The sequence below is a fragment of the Elephantulus edwardii genome, unplaced genomic scaffold, assembly GCF_000299155.1.
Source record: "Elephantulus edwardii isolate Elephantulus edwardi_28Jun2011 unplaced genomic scaffold, EleEdw1.0 scaffold00378, whole genome shotgun sequence".
Taxonomy (NCBI): Eukaryota; Metazoa; Chordata; class Mammalia; order Macroscelidea; family Macroscelididae; genus Elephantulus; species Elephantulus edwardii.
In genome coordinates this window covers 1,486,137-1,497,742 of record NW_006400128.1, presented here as the reverse complement: position 1 = coordinate 1,497,742, position 11,606 = coordinate 1,486,137, and the positions used below count along the sequence as shown (strand labels likewise).

General features: G+C 39.6%; 1 protein-coding gene and 1 pseudogene across 1 annotated transcript in view; one reads left to right on the top strand and one right to left on the bottom strand.

The window, feature by feature from the left end:
* BRWD3 (bromodomain and WD repeat domain containing 3) overlaps window positions 1–11,606 on the top strand; it is a 363,038-nt gene that overhangs the window by 34,881 nt on the left and 316,551 nt on the right. The window lies entirely within an intron of this gene.
* On the bottom strand, window positions 7,940–10,950 carry LOC102857533 (annotated as a pseudogene).

Sequence of the window (11,606 nt, the reverse complement as noted above, 5' to 3'; positions counted from 1 at the left end):
TTTAAATTTAGGTTGTTTATTTTTCATTTCAGTGAACATCTACAGAGATTTTGGGATTCCATTCATTCATTGTTGCACCCTTCTCCCCGCACAAACTGAAATGGTATCTCATTGCAGTATCATTTAAAACCTCTTAATTCTAATATCTATAGATAGTTGCACAGCTAACCCGAAGTCCACACTTCTTTGGCAGTTCAAATCCATCAGCAGCTCCTCAACAGAAAGTTAGTCATCTCCTCCTCTGTTATTTATAGAAACCCACTGGCAGGTCAGTCATATGAGTCTGTGCCAAATTGATAGCAGTGAGTCAAAATAACCTTCCCACATTCTAGTAGAAAGGGCCCCTTTGACACAGTGGTTAAATACTTAGCTGTTAACTAAAAGGTTGGCAGTTTGAATCTATGAGCTGTACAGAAGAAGGATGTAGTATTTAGTTTCTATAAAAATTTACAACTTTGGAAACCCTCTGGAGCAGTTAACTTCTGTCCTGTAGAGTTGCTGTAAGTCAGAATTGACTTGACAGCAATGTCTTTGACTTGAGTTATTAAAAAAGAGCTTTAGTGCCATCAAGCCGAGGTTCAGTACTCACTTGCTATCCCAAAGGCTGGGGATTTGAACCTCCTAGCCTTTCTGCAGGAGAAAGATAAGATAGGCTGCTTTCATAAAGATTTATAACTTTGGAAAACCCATGGGACAGTTTTTAACTCTGTCCTGTAGTGCCACTATGAGTTGGAACTGACTTGACAACATTAGGTTAATAGCTAATAATAACTTTGAGCATCTTTCATATGCTTGCTGCAATTTATATATTCTTTTTGGTGAAATGTCTGTTAGGGCTGATTCTAGTTTTGACTATTACAAATAAAACTTCTATGAACATTCATGTACAGAAATTTTTGTGAATATAAGTTTTCATTTCTCTAGGTTAAATGCCCCAGAGTGCGACTGTGGATCATATGGTAATTGCATGTTTAGTTTTTGGGTTTGTTTTCTTTTTAAAGAAACCTCCACACTATTTTCCAGAGTGGCTGTAGCTTTTTACATTCCTACCAGTGATGTATGAGTGATCCAGTTTCTGTGTATCCTCACCAGTGTGTCACTAATTTTTAATTTAGCTGTTGTCTTAAGTGTCAGATGTAGTATCTTCTTTGTGGATTTAGTTTGCATTTCATTGATAACTGCTGATGTTGAACATCTTTTCATGTGTACATTTGCCATCTATATATCCTCTTTGGACATTTTTGTTCATCTCTTTTATATAGTTTCTAACTGAATTGTTTTATATTTTATTGTTGAATATATTATAGATGCTAGGTTTTCATTTTATTTGTGGTTTGAAAATATTTTCTCCCAGTATATAGCTTGTCTTTTGATCATTTTTACGTAGATTTTCAAAGCAAAAGTTTTTCATTTTGATAAGTTCCATCCATATCACCAGATTTTCCTTTTATGGATTTTCCTTTTGTCATCAAATCTGAGAACATTTTGCCTTGCCCCATATCTTGAAGTCTCGTTTTTTTTCCCCCCTAAAAGTATGATAATTTTATGTTTTACATTTAATGCTATGATTGGTTTTAAATTGATCTTTGCATAATGGATAAAGTTTAGTCCAAGATACAGTATGAATTTCTTTTTGTTTTGTCTTATGGTTGTCTAATTGCTCTAGCATTTATTGTTGAAAAGGCTGTACTCTGTTCATTGTATTTAATATGCACTTTTGTAAAAAATAAGTTGAAAATTGTGTAAATCTTTCTTAGTCCTCTATTCTATTCTATTGGTTTTTATAGACCATGCATACCACACTATTATAATTACTATGACTTTATTACTCTCTTTTAAATTTATTTCGGATATCCTAGGACCTTTCCATATAATGTTAGGATAAGTTTTCCTGTCTACAAAAAAGCCTTGATTTTTTTTTTCTTTTTTTAGAGAAAGTACATTAGCCTTGTGATTCTGATTATTTTGGGAGACTATTCATGCTTGCTTTGTGATATGTTTTTCTATTAATGTTCGGCATGCAGATCTTATACATATTTTGTTAAGTCATATACTTAGATATTTAATTTTCTTTGGGAAGATTATAAATGGTGTATTTGTAATTTGGTTTCTGCACGTTCATTGTTAGGATATGGAAATATGTTTGATTTTTGTGTGCTGATCATGTTTTTTCCAGCATTATTAAATCCACCTGTTCTGAGAATTTTCAGTCCGCTTTTGAAAGATTATTTCATTCTTTTTAAATGAAAATACAGGTTTAGAATTGGATAATTTGTTAGATTTAATTGTGCTCTAGGTTGATGTCTAGAATTCAAGGCTTGGAGTAAAATCTGTTTTCTGTTTTGCTTTTGGACAAAATATAACTATTTGATCAAATGACAATATTTCATTTTCTGTCATTTTAAACCAGATTGTTGGATCCTTACTTTGCTGTTTACTAAGTTTGGGATCTTGGACAAGTTACTTAACCCTTCCACTTCTTGCTCAATTTCTGCATCAGGAGCCTACTTCATAGGGCTCAAAGAAACAAACAAAAATCCAAAATAAGTATGGCTTTCTAATTAATTCTGAAAGCATGGACCCTATAGTACAGAGTTGGCACTGCACCAGGGCTCTTTCCATGGGATTAAATAAGTTAAGTTTGTAAAGTTCCTGGCACACAAAAAGAACTAAATGAAATATTAACTGATTATATTAAATATTTTCCCCCCATAAATTCTTGTTAGCAAGGTATGGAAATTATTTTTTTATATGTTCTGTCTTTTTTTTTTTTTTAAGAGTAGGTGTCACTATCCAATAGAATCACTGTTCTAATACCATGCCTTAGCTGATCTTTTTTAAAAATTTATTTTATATTAGTTTGTATATAAAATTCATATACTATATGTTTTACACTTTCCTTCATTCACATTGTGTTTCATTTTTGTCCTACCCCATGCTGTAATTTTCAGAGTGTTGAGACCACAGAGAAGAAAGGGAAGAACAGAAACAACTTTACTCAATGAATACCAACTATGCTAGTTATTTTACAAAATTTATCTTACTTTATTCTCAAAATTTATGCCTAATTTATAGATTTATAGATAAGGAAACTTACATAACTTGCTCTTTTCTTTATGCTATATTGCCCTTTTTGCGTATGCATAGTCAGTGAAACACATATACACATTCCTCTGGTACTCTCCTTTTGGTCAAGATGCATCTGACACTGGTGATTATGTCCCTAGTACCATAACTTTATCTAAATCCAGCTTGTATTTCTGGTCGTTCTCTGTCGATCTGCTATTCCAGTCGTTTTTGCATGATCTTCACCAGGATTTTGCATGTATGTGAAATTAGTGATGTCATTTGATAATTTCCTCACTCTTTTGGATAACATTTTTTTATTTTTGGAATGGGAATAAATATGGATCTCTTCCAGTCAGTTGGCCCGGTGGTTGTCCTCTAGATTTCTTGGCATAGCTTGGTGAGCACACTTCCAGGGCTGCATCTGTTTGTCGAAATATGTCAGTTAACATTCCTGGGGCCTTGTATTTTTGGCAGTTTCTTCAGAGCAGTTTGAATTTCCTCCTTCACCAGTGCCTCTTGATCATAAGTTGTTTCATGAAATTCTTGTGTCAGCCAATTCTTTTTGGTACAGTGACTTTGTGTACTCCTTCCATCTTCTTTTGATACTTCCTGGGTCATTCAACATTCTGGCACAGCATGTTTAAGTATTGCAACTTGAGGCTTGAATTTGTTCTTCAGTTCCTTCAGCTTGAGAAATCCCAAGCGAGTTCAAACCTTTTGACTTTTCAAGTGCTCTTGGAAAATTTCATTATAATAATTTGCTTTGTCTTCCCAAGCTGCCCTTTCACATCTTCTGTTCATCTTCTGATTTCTTCCCTTTGCTTTGGTTTCTCAGCACTCTAATGCAATATTCAGAGTCTCTTCTGACATTGATATATTCAAAGGCATTTGACTATGGGATCACAGCAAACTATGACTAACCTTGAGAAGAATGGGAATCTCAGAACACGTGATTGTGCTAATGTGAAATCTATACTTAGATAAGGAAGCAGTCCTCAGAACAGAACAAGGAAACACTGCATGGGTCAAAATCAGGCAAGGAGTCCATCAGGGATGTGTCCTGTCTCCATACTTTTTCAATCTGTATGTGAAGCATATCATTCAGGAGGCTGGACTTTATGAGGAGGAATGTGGCATCAGGATTGGAGGCAGACTCATCAATCTGTGTCATGTAGGTGACACATCTTTGCTTACTGAAACTGATGAAGACCTAAAGCATATGGATTGAAGCTCAACATCAAGAAAGCAAAGATTCTCACCATTAGGCCAATTGGTAGCACCATGATAGATGGAGAAGAGATTGAGGTTGTTAACAATTTTATCTTGCTGGTTCCACAATCAATACACTTGGCACCATCTCTCAGGAAATCAAAAGACAAATTGCATTAGGGAAATCCACTTTCAGGAACCTCTCCAGACTGCTGAAGAGCAATGATGTCAGTCTAGAGAGTAAGTTGCATCTGCTCTAGACCATGGTATTTGCAGTTCCTTGGTATGCATTAGAGAGCTGGACAATGACCAAGAATGATAGAAGAATTAATACCTTTGAGTTGTGGTCTTGGAAAAGGATATTGAATATACTGCCAAGAGAACTAATAGTTCTATCTTGGAGAGGGTGAAAGCAGGCTGCTCCTTGGAGGCAAGGTTTTTTTTTTTTTTTTTTACAATTTTGAATATTCAAGTTATTATTTCAGAATTCTTGCTCCTAGGTTACAAAATGAAAAGAAAACCTGAACACAGCCTGTAGTTGTTAAGCTCTGTCGCATCGTAGAAGACTCATAGCGACCCTTTGAACAAAAGACCTGAACACTTGTATAACTTTCATCGTTTCTCTAAGTTCATAGAGTTTCCGGAGGCAAGCTATTTCAGAAGTGGATGCCATTCCTGCTTCCAAGCCTGTTTTAATCTGGGAGCTCCACCAAACACTGTCCACCATGGGTAACCATTATCACATTTGACACCTCAATGTTACAATGTTTAGTGTTAGAGCAACCACGAGTTACCGCTGACGGACCAGAGCAATACCAGTTAGAAAATGTACACGGACCAGAGCAATACCAGTTAGAAAATGTACGGCCAAAAACAAAACCAGGCGTTAGGGCTGCAGATTAAAATCACCCACGTTTGGTTTGGTAGCGTAACTTTCTATCCACTAGGCCAACAGACCTCTCTCTGACTCACAGTAATTCTATGAAATAACAAAATAATGGTACACAGGTATTTGACGTTTACAGAATTCTTCCAAAGTAATCTTGTATTACTATGTTTAAGAAAATCCTATAAACCAGGTCATTTAGTTTTATTTTTTCAGAGACTGCATATTATCCTCTCAAAGATAATAAAACCTTTAAAATTATAATTTTGTCCCCAAATTTTATAATATCTGATGTTGTTGTTGTTAAGTGCCTTCGAGTCGCAGGCAACTCATAGCGCCCCTATGAAGGAGAGTCCTCAACGCTTGGGTGTCTTTCATCCTCTCTCCAGGTTCATAGGGTTTCCAGAGGCAAGCTATTACGGAAGTGGATGCTACTCCTTCTTCCAAATAATATCTGATACATGAATAAAATAATTTAAATTATATAATTGCTTCCCATGCAGTGATAAGATTATTTGAGAAAAAGACATGGGTTTACATAAGGAGAACTGGCTTTAGAGCAAGAAAGTTTATCTTAATTTTTTATCACTTGATAGATAGGTATAGTCTCATATGTTGTTGTTGTGGTGTGCCATCAAGTCTACTACAACTCATAGCAACCCTACAAAACATGGCTCTGAACCTTACTCTGTCTATCCTGAGTCAACCTCACCACCTCTGATATACTTGATTCCATTGCCACAGTCACTATGTCAAACAATTTCATCTAGGGTCTTTTTCTCCTGTACTGACCATCTACCTTTCCAAGCATGATGTTCTTCTCTAAGGACTGGTTCCTCTTGGGATATGCCTCAAACATGTGAGACTGCGTTTCAAAATCCTGGAGGCAAGGAATTTAAAGCTCCATTTCATATATTTTGGGCATATTTCCAGGAGGGACCAGTTCTTGGAGAAGGATATCAAGCTTGGAAGAGTGGAGGGACAGTGCAGGAGAGGAAGACCTTGGATGAGATGGATTGGCATAATAACTGGGGTAATGAGGGTAGGTGTGTCAGAGATAGTTAGATTGGCTTAGGATAGGGCAGACTGCAGAGCTGTTGTGCATCTTTTGTGCAGCTATTGTCATAGTTGACTCAACAGCAACAACAATAACGTACTGCATTTTTCCTATATCTTTTTACCAAAAGAGGGGATATTCATGAAACAACTTTGCTAGTACTCTTGTCTTTCCTATTGAGCTATTTACTTGGCCCTTGGATTTTTCACATAGAATTACTATTGTTACTACCAATATCTCTTTACCATCCCTTCTCCCCTACACCACTACCACAAACATGAGCATGTCTGCAAGGCTTACCTGTGTGTAATGAATAGACATTTGACACCCAGTAAAAAGGAGGCACAGTGTCCATTGCTTTAGACTCTTTTATTTGATGGGAAGTGGTGGTCTAGTGGACTGCCAGCCCAAAGACAGGCAGTTAGAATTCACCAACTGCTCTGCGAAAAAAAGATGGGCCATCCTCCTATGACTTAGAGCCTTTGAAAACCCGCTGATGAGTTCGCTTTATTCTTACTGGACAGCACATAACAACAACAACAACAAACACTTCTGGTTTAGTTAAATAGTACATATAAGTGATAAATATAGCATTGCTAGTATGTTTAAACCTACAGCATCAGGAGACTGCTGATGATATGAGATAAAAGTTCCAAGTTCAAACCCTTTCCTCTGTCACTTACCACCTTTATGACTTTGGAATACTTACTTCAACACCTGGATCTTAGTTTTATTATATGTAAATTTATGGATTAGAATAAAAATTAACATATCATGTCCTTTCAAGTTTTAGAAACAGATTCTACAACATCTATATTATTCTACAACAACAGATAATAGTTTAACCTCTGAAAGGGAAAGTATGGTACTTGTAGGCTTTCTTCTTGTTGTTAGTTGTTGGACAATTCAGTGCTTGGTCCTGTAGAGCCTCATAATTGTTGATATATTTGGATACACTTTGCAGCTATTGTGTCATTCCATCTCATTGTGGATTCTCCCCACCTCCTCTTCTTCGTCTTTTTTTTTTCTCTTCTTCTTTTGCTGCCTGTTATTGTTAGGTGCTATTCAGTTGGTTCCAACTCATTGCAACCCTAGATAGACCAGAATGAATCCCTGCCCAGTCTGGCACAATCCACAGTTGTTGCTTTGCTTGAACCCATTGTTTTCTGTCAATCTGTCTTGTTGGAGATCTTCCTCTTTTTTTTTTATTCTCTACTTTGCCATACATGATACCTACCTTTAAGGGTACCATATTTGAGAGTCTAATGCTAAGCTCTTAAGTAAAGATATAAGTAATATATCTTGTGCCACACTGGAAAAATGTAGACACAGTAGAATTTTAATAGATTTGGTAGTTTCCGCCTTCCTGTAAAATAATCAGCTAGACTGCTAATGGAGATGACAGTGAAGAAGAGCATAAAATAAAGATTGCTTTTCTTTTCTTTTTTTTTTGCCTCACTTTGCTTGTTTAGAAATGCAAAAAACAAGTCAAATTTATGTTAAAAATAGGTGATCTGGATGACAAAAGGCAAATCCTGATTCTTCCTTTGGCCACAGGAGGGAGGGACATGATCTGGGACCAAATAGGGCATTCTAGAAGACACACTCACAGATGCAGACAGCTGTTCCCAACAGGCAGGTGGAAGGAAGGAGAGGAAGACGGAGATGGTGAGAGGGCCGGGTTGTGCTGTCCACCCCACGTGTCTGGAGGCTGGATGCTAGCCCTGCTCCTCCCCATCCTCCTCTGTGAAGTGAGTCTGTTTCTTCCGAACATTCCAATGGAGACACTGGGCCAGGCTCTCAAACCAGTCACTCACTGGGTCCTGGACGCAGATGGAGGGCAGTGGGTAGCAGGAGGTGGTGATGCTGATGCTGTCCCCATGGCGGATCTCCTGTCTCTACCGTCCATCAAAGGACACCCATGTTCCTAGCTTCTGGGGACAGAGTGATCTTAAGCTCCATGCCAGCAGGGACCACAATAGGCCGGAAGGACAGGGAGTGTGGTCAGATGGGGGTGGTCATGATGGCTGGCACATTGGGGTGGATCATGGAGGCTCCTGCTGCAGCTGCGTAGGCTGTGCTTCCCGTCGGTGTGGATACGATCACTCCATCACCCTGCACAGTAGTGAGGTGTCCGTTCAGGTAGACGTCCACGTTGGAGAGGTAGGAGGAAGGACCTCTGTCAATCACCACCTCGTTTAGGACCTGATACTGCATGAACTGCTTGCCGACCTCGGGGTCCGGGGCCAATGTGCCATTCTCTCGGATTCCATTGGTAGCCGCGGCCTCTTCCCTCTAAGTTCCTTAACGACTCGAACTTTGAGCCGACTCCGGAGGACAATGGCTGCATTCCCCTCTATCACCTGAGTAACTTGGGACTGGAAGTTCTCAAAGTTGAAGGGGGTCAGGAAGCCCAGGGAGCCCAGGTGGAAGGCCATGACAGGGGGCACGCTGCCCTTGAAGAGGGAGGAGGCATAGAGTAAGGTCAGATGATGAAGTCGATTTGATTGGAAATGTCATCATAATCTTCTCTGAAAGTACAAATTTTCTTCTTCATTGGTCCAAAATTCTCATCACTCACAATAGCAGGGTCTTCCAGAACTTTCTTTTCCACATATACAATCATGTTGTTCTCCTCCATGAGGTACACACAGAGTTCCTTGAAGGGCTGCAGCAGGCTGGCATCTCGAATTTTCTTGATGACGAGAATGCTCTTTGGAGCCTTGTTCCAAGTCAACCTTTGACTCCCGAGGTCCTGGATATGCATGATGGTCTGAGGGTTCGGCAGCACACAGGCTTTTGGTCCAGAAGTGGTCACTGGGCATGGCCCATGCAGGGAGAGGGTCCTCCTGATCTCGTTGGTGCTCCCCAGGGCAGGAGAGGCAGACAGGCTGCGGGACTTGGCCCGGCCCCAGATGGGGTGGCTGTGGCTCCAGTCCTCATCCCCAAGGCAGGCCGCACAGCTCCCTGCTCAGGCTGTTTTCCTGCTCCATTGCCACAGCTGGTGGGCGGGGACGATGGGCAGAGAAACAGGGATGCCGTTCGCTACCGACACAGTCGCCTGCGGGCGCGCCTACATGCCCGGCTGAGCCCGCGGGTCTCGCAGCCCCAATGCCGCTTGCAGTCGCTAGCCGGCTCCGGGCGCCACGGACGCCTGCTCCCCCATCGCCTCCCACCCCGCCATCGCCTCCCGCCCCATGGCCTCCAGACAGCGCCGGGACCCGAGTGGCAGGGCAAGATTGCTTTTCCAGAACAGTTTCAGAGTACTACAAAATAGAGAAAAATACCTGAAGAAAGTCACAGACTGGTTTGAATTTCATTAATTTGAATTCTTTTACTACATACTGAAATTTTGAAGCAAATAGAATTGATTATATGAGATGATGCATTATTATATATACCCTTAACACATTGTCTCACACTTTTTAAAATGACGACCGTGCTGAGAAACACATTTGCCGTCATTTGCAGCAACGTGTTAAAATTAATTTTGTGACTTTTCACAGTGTTTGATAGCCTCAATTTTATTAGAATTTGGTAGGTGCCATTAAGTTGACTTCAATTCATAATAACTTTATGAACGACAAATCTGAATCTTGATCAGTGATATGCTCAAGTCTATTTTTATAGTCATGTTGTCACTTCATCTTCTTGAGAGTCTTCCTCTCTTCTCCTCCTTTCCCAGAATCATGCCTTTCTCCAAGGACTGGCCTCTCCTTGTCATTCCCAAAGTACGTGAGGTGAAGTTTCATTAACCTCGCTTCTAAAGAATACCCTGATTATATCTTCTCTAAAATAGATTTGTTTACTTTTTCTTTTGGCAGTCTATGGAGTACTCTTTTTCTTTTGAATTTTAATCGAGATTTTATTGTAAATGTATAAAGAACTTGGGTTTCCATTCATTTATTGATGCACATTTTCTTCCCTGCCCCACTTCCCCTAATTTGTTTTGTCTTTAGAAAAAAGTTCTTTCATTGTTATACAATCCCTCCCACAGACCAATTTACTTTGCAGCTCTTATTCTGGATTCTTGTCACATCAATAATACTTAATCATATATTCCTTTTATACAGTTCTCTCCCTTGTCCATTTCAATGCTGTCTACATCATTTATCCCTTCTTTTCTTAGTTTCTCCCCAACTTCCCTGTCAGTCCTGTTTTATAACAGTGGCATTATATAGTATTTGTCTTTTTGTGACGGAGATATTTTACTAAGCATAATGTTCTCCGTGGTCACCCATTTTGTATATGAGTTCTTTGTTTCTCAGTGCTGCGTAATATTCCATTGTGGGACTATACCACAACTTCTCTATCCTTTCATTTGTTGATGGACACTTGGGTTGTTTCCAGCTCTTTGCTATTGTGAACAAAGCAGCAATAAACATAGGTGTGCATATATCTGCTTGGATGGCAGTTATGGTTTCTTTAGGGTATATTCCCAGTAGTGGAATTGCTGGGTCAAATGGTATTTCTATTTCCAACTTTTTGAGGAAGTGCCATACTACCTTCCATAATGGTTGCAACATTTTACACTCCCACCAACATTAAATAAGAGTTCCAGTTTCTCTACAACCTCACCAGCATTTGTTGTTTGCTGCTCTGTTGAATTTTGCTATTCTTACTGGGATGAGTATCTCATAGTTGTTTTGGGAATACTGTTTTCTATACCACAATTCAAGGGCATCAGTTCTTTTGTCATCCTTAGTCACTGTTGAACTTCCAATTGCATAGCAAATAATTGAAAAGACCATGATTTTGACCAGACACACTTTAGTCTTTAAAGTGACATCATGGCCTATTAGCAATTTGGAGAAGTCTTTGACAGAATATTTTCCCAGTGCAACATGTCTTTTTATTTCTTTACTACTTTTACCATGGCCTGTACCAGATGCACCTTAGTCTCCAGAGACACACTGTTGCTCTTCAGAACTTTAGAGAGGTCCCTAACAGCAGACTTCCCCATTGCAATACGTCTTTTAGTTTCCTGGCTGCTGGTACCAGCAGTGTTGATTGTGGAGCCAAGCAGAGTAAAGCTGTGAACAATCTCAATCTCTTCACAATCCATCCTGATGCTGCCAATTGGTCCAGTGGTGAGAATCTGTCTTCTTGACATTGAGCCTCAATCCATATTGAAGGCTGCAGTCCTTGACCCTCAGCAGCAAGCGCCTCAGGTCCTCCTCAGTTTCATTAAGCAGGGTTGTGTCATCTGCATAACGCAGATTATTGATAGACCTTCCACCAATCCTGATGCCGCATTTCTCCTCATAGAGCCCAGCCTCCTGGATGATCTGTTCTGCATACAGGTTGAAAAGGTATGGACACAGGACACATCCCTGGCATAAGGTGCATCTGGTACAGGCCATGGTCTTTGCAATCACATGTTAT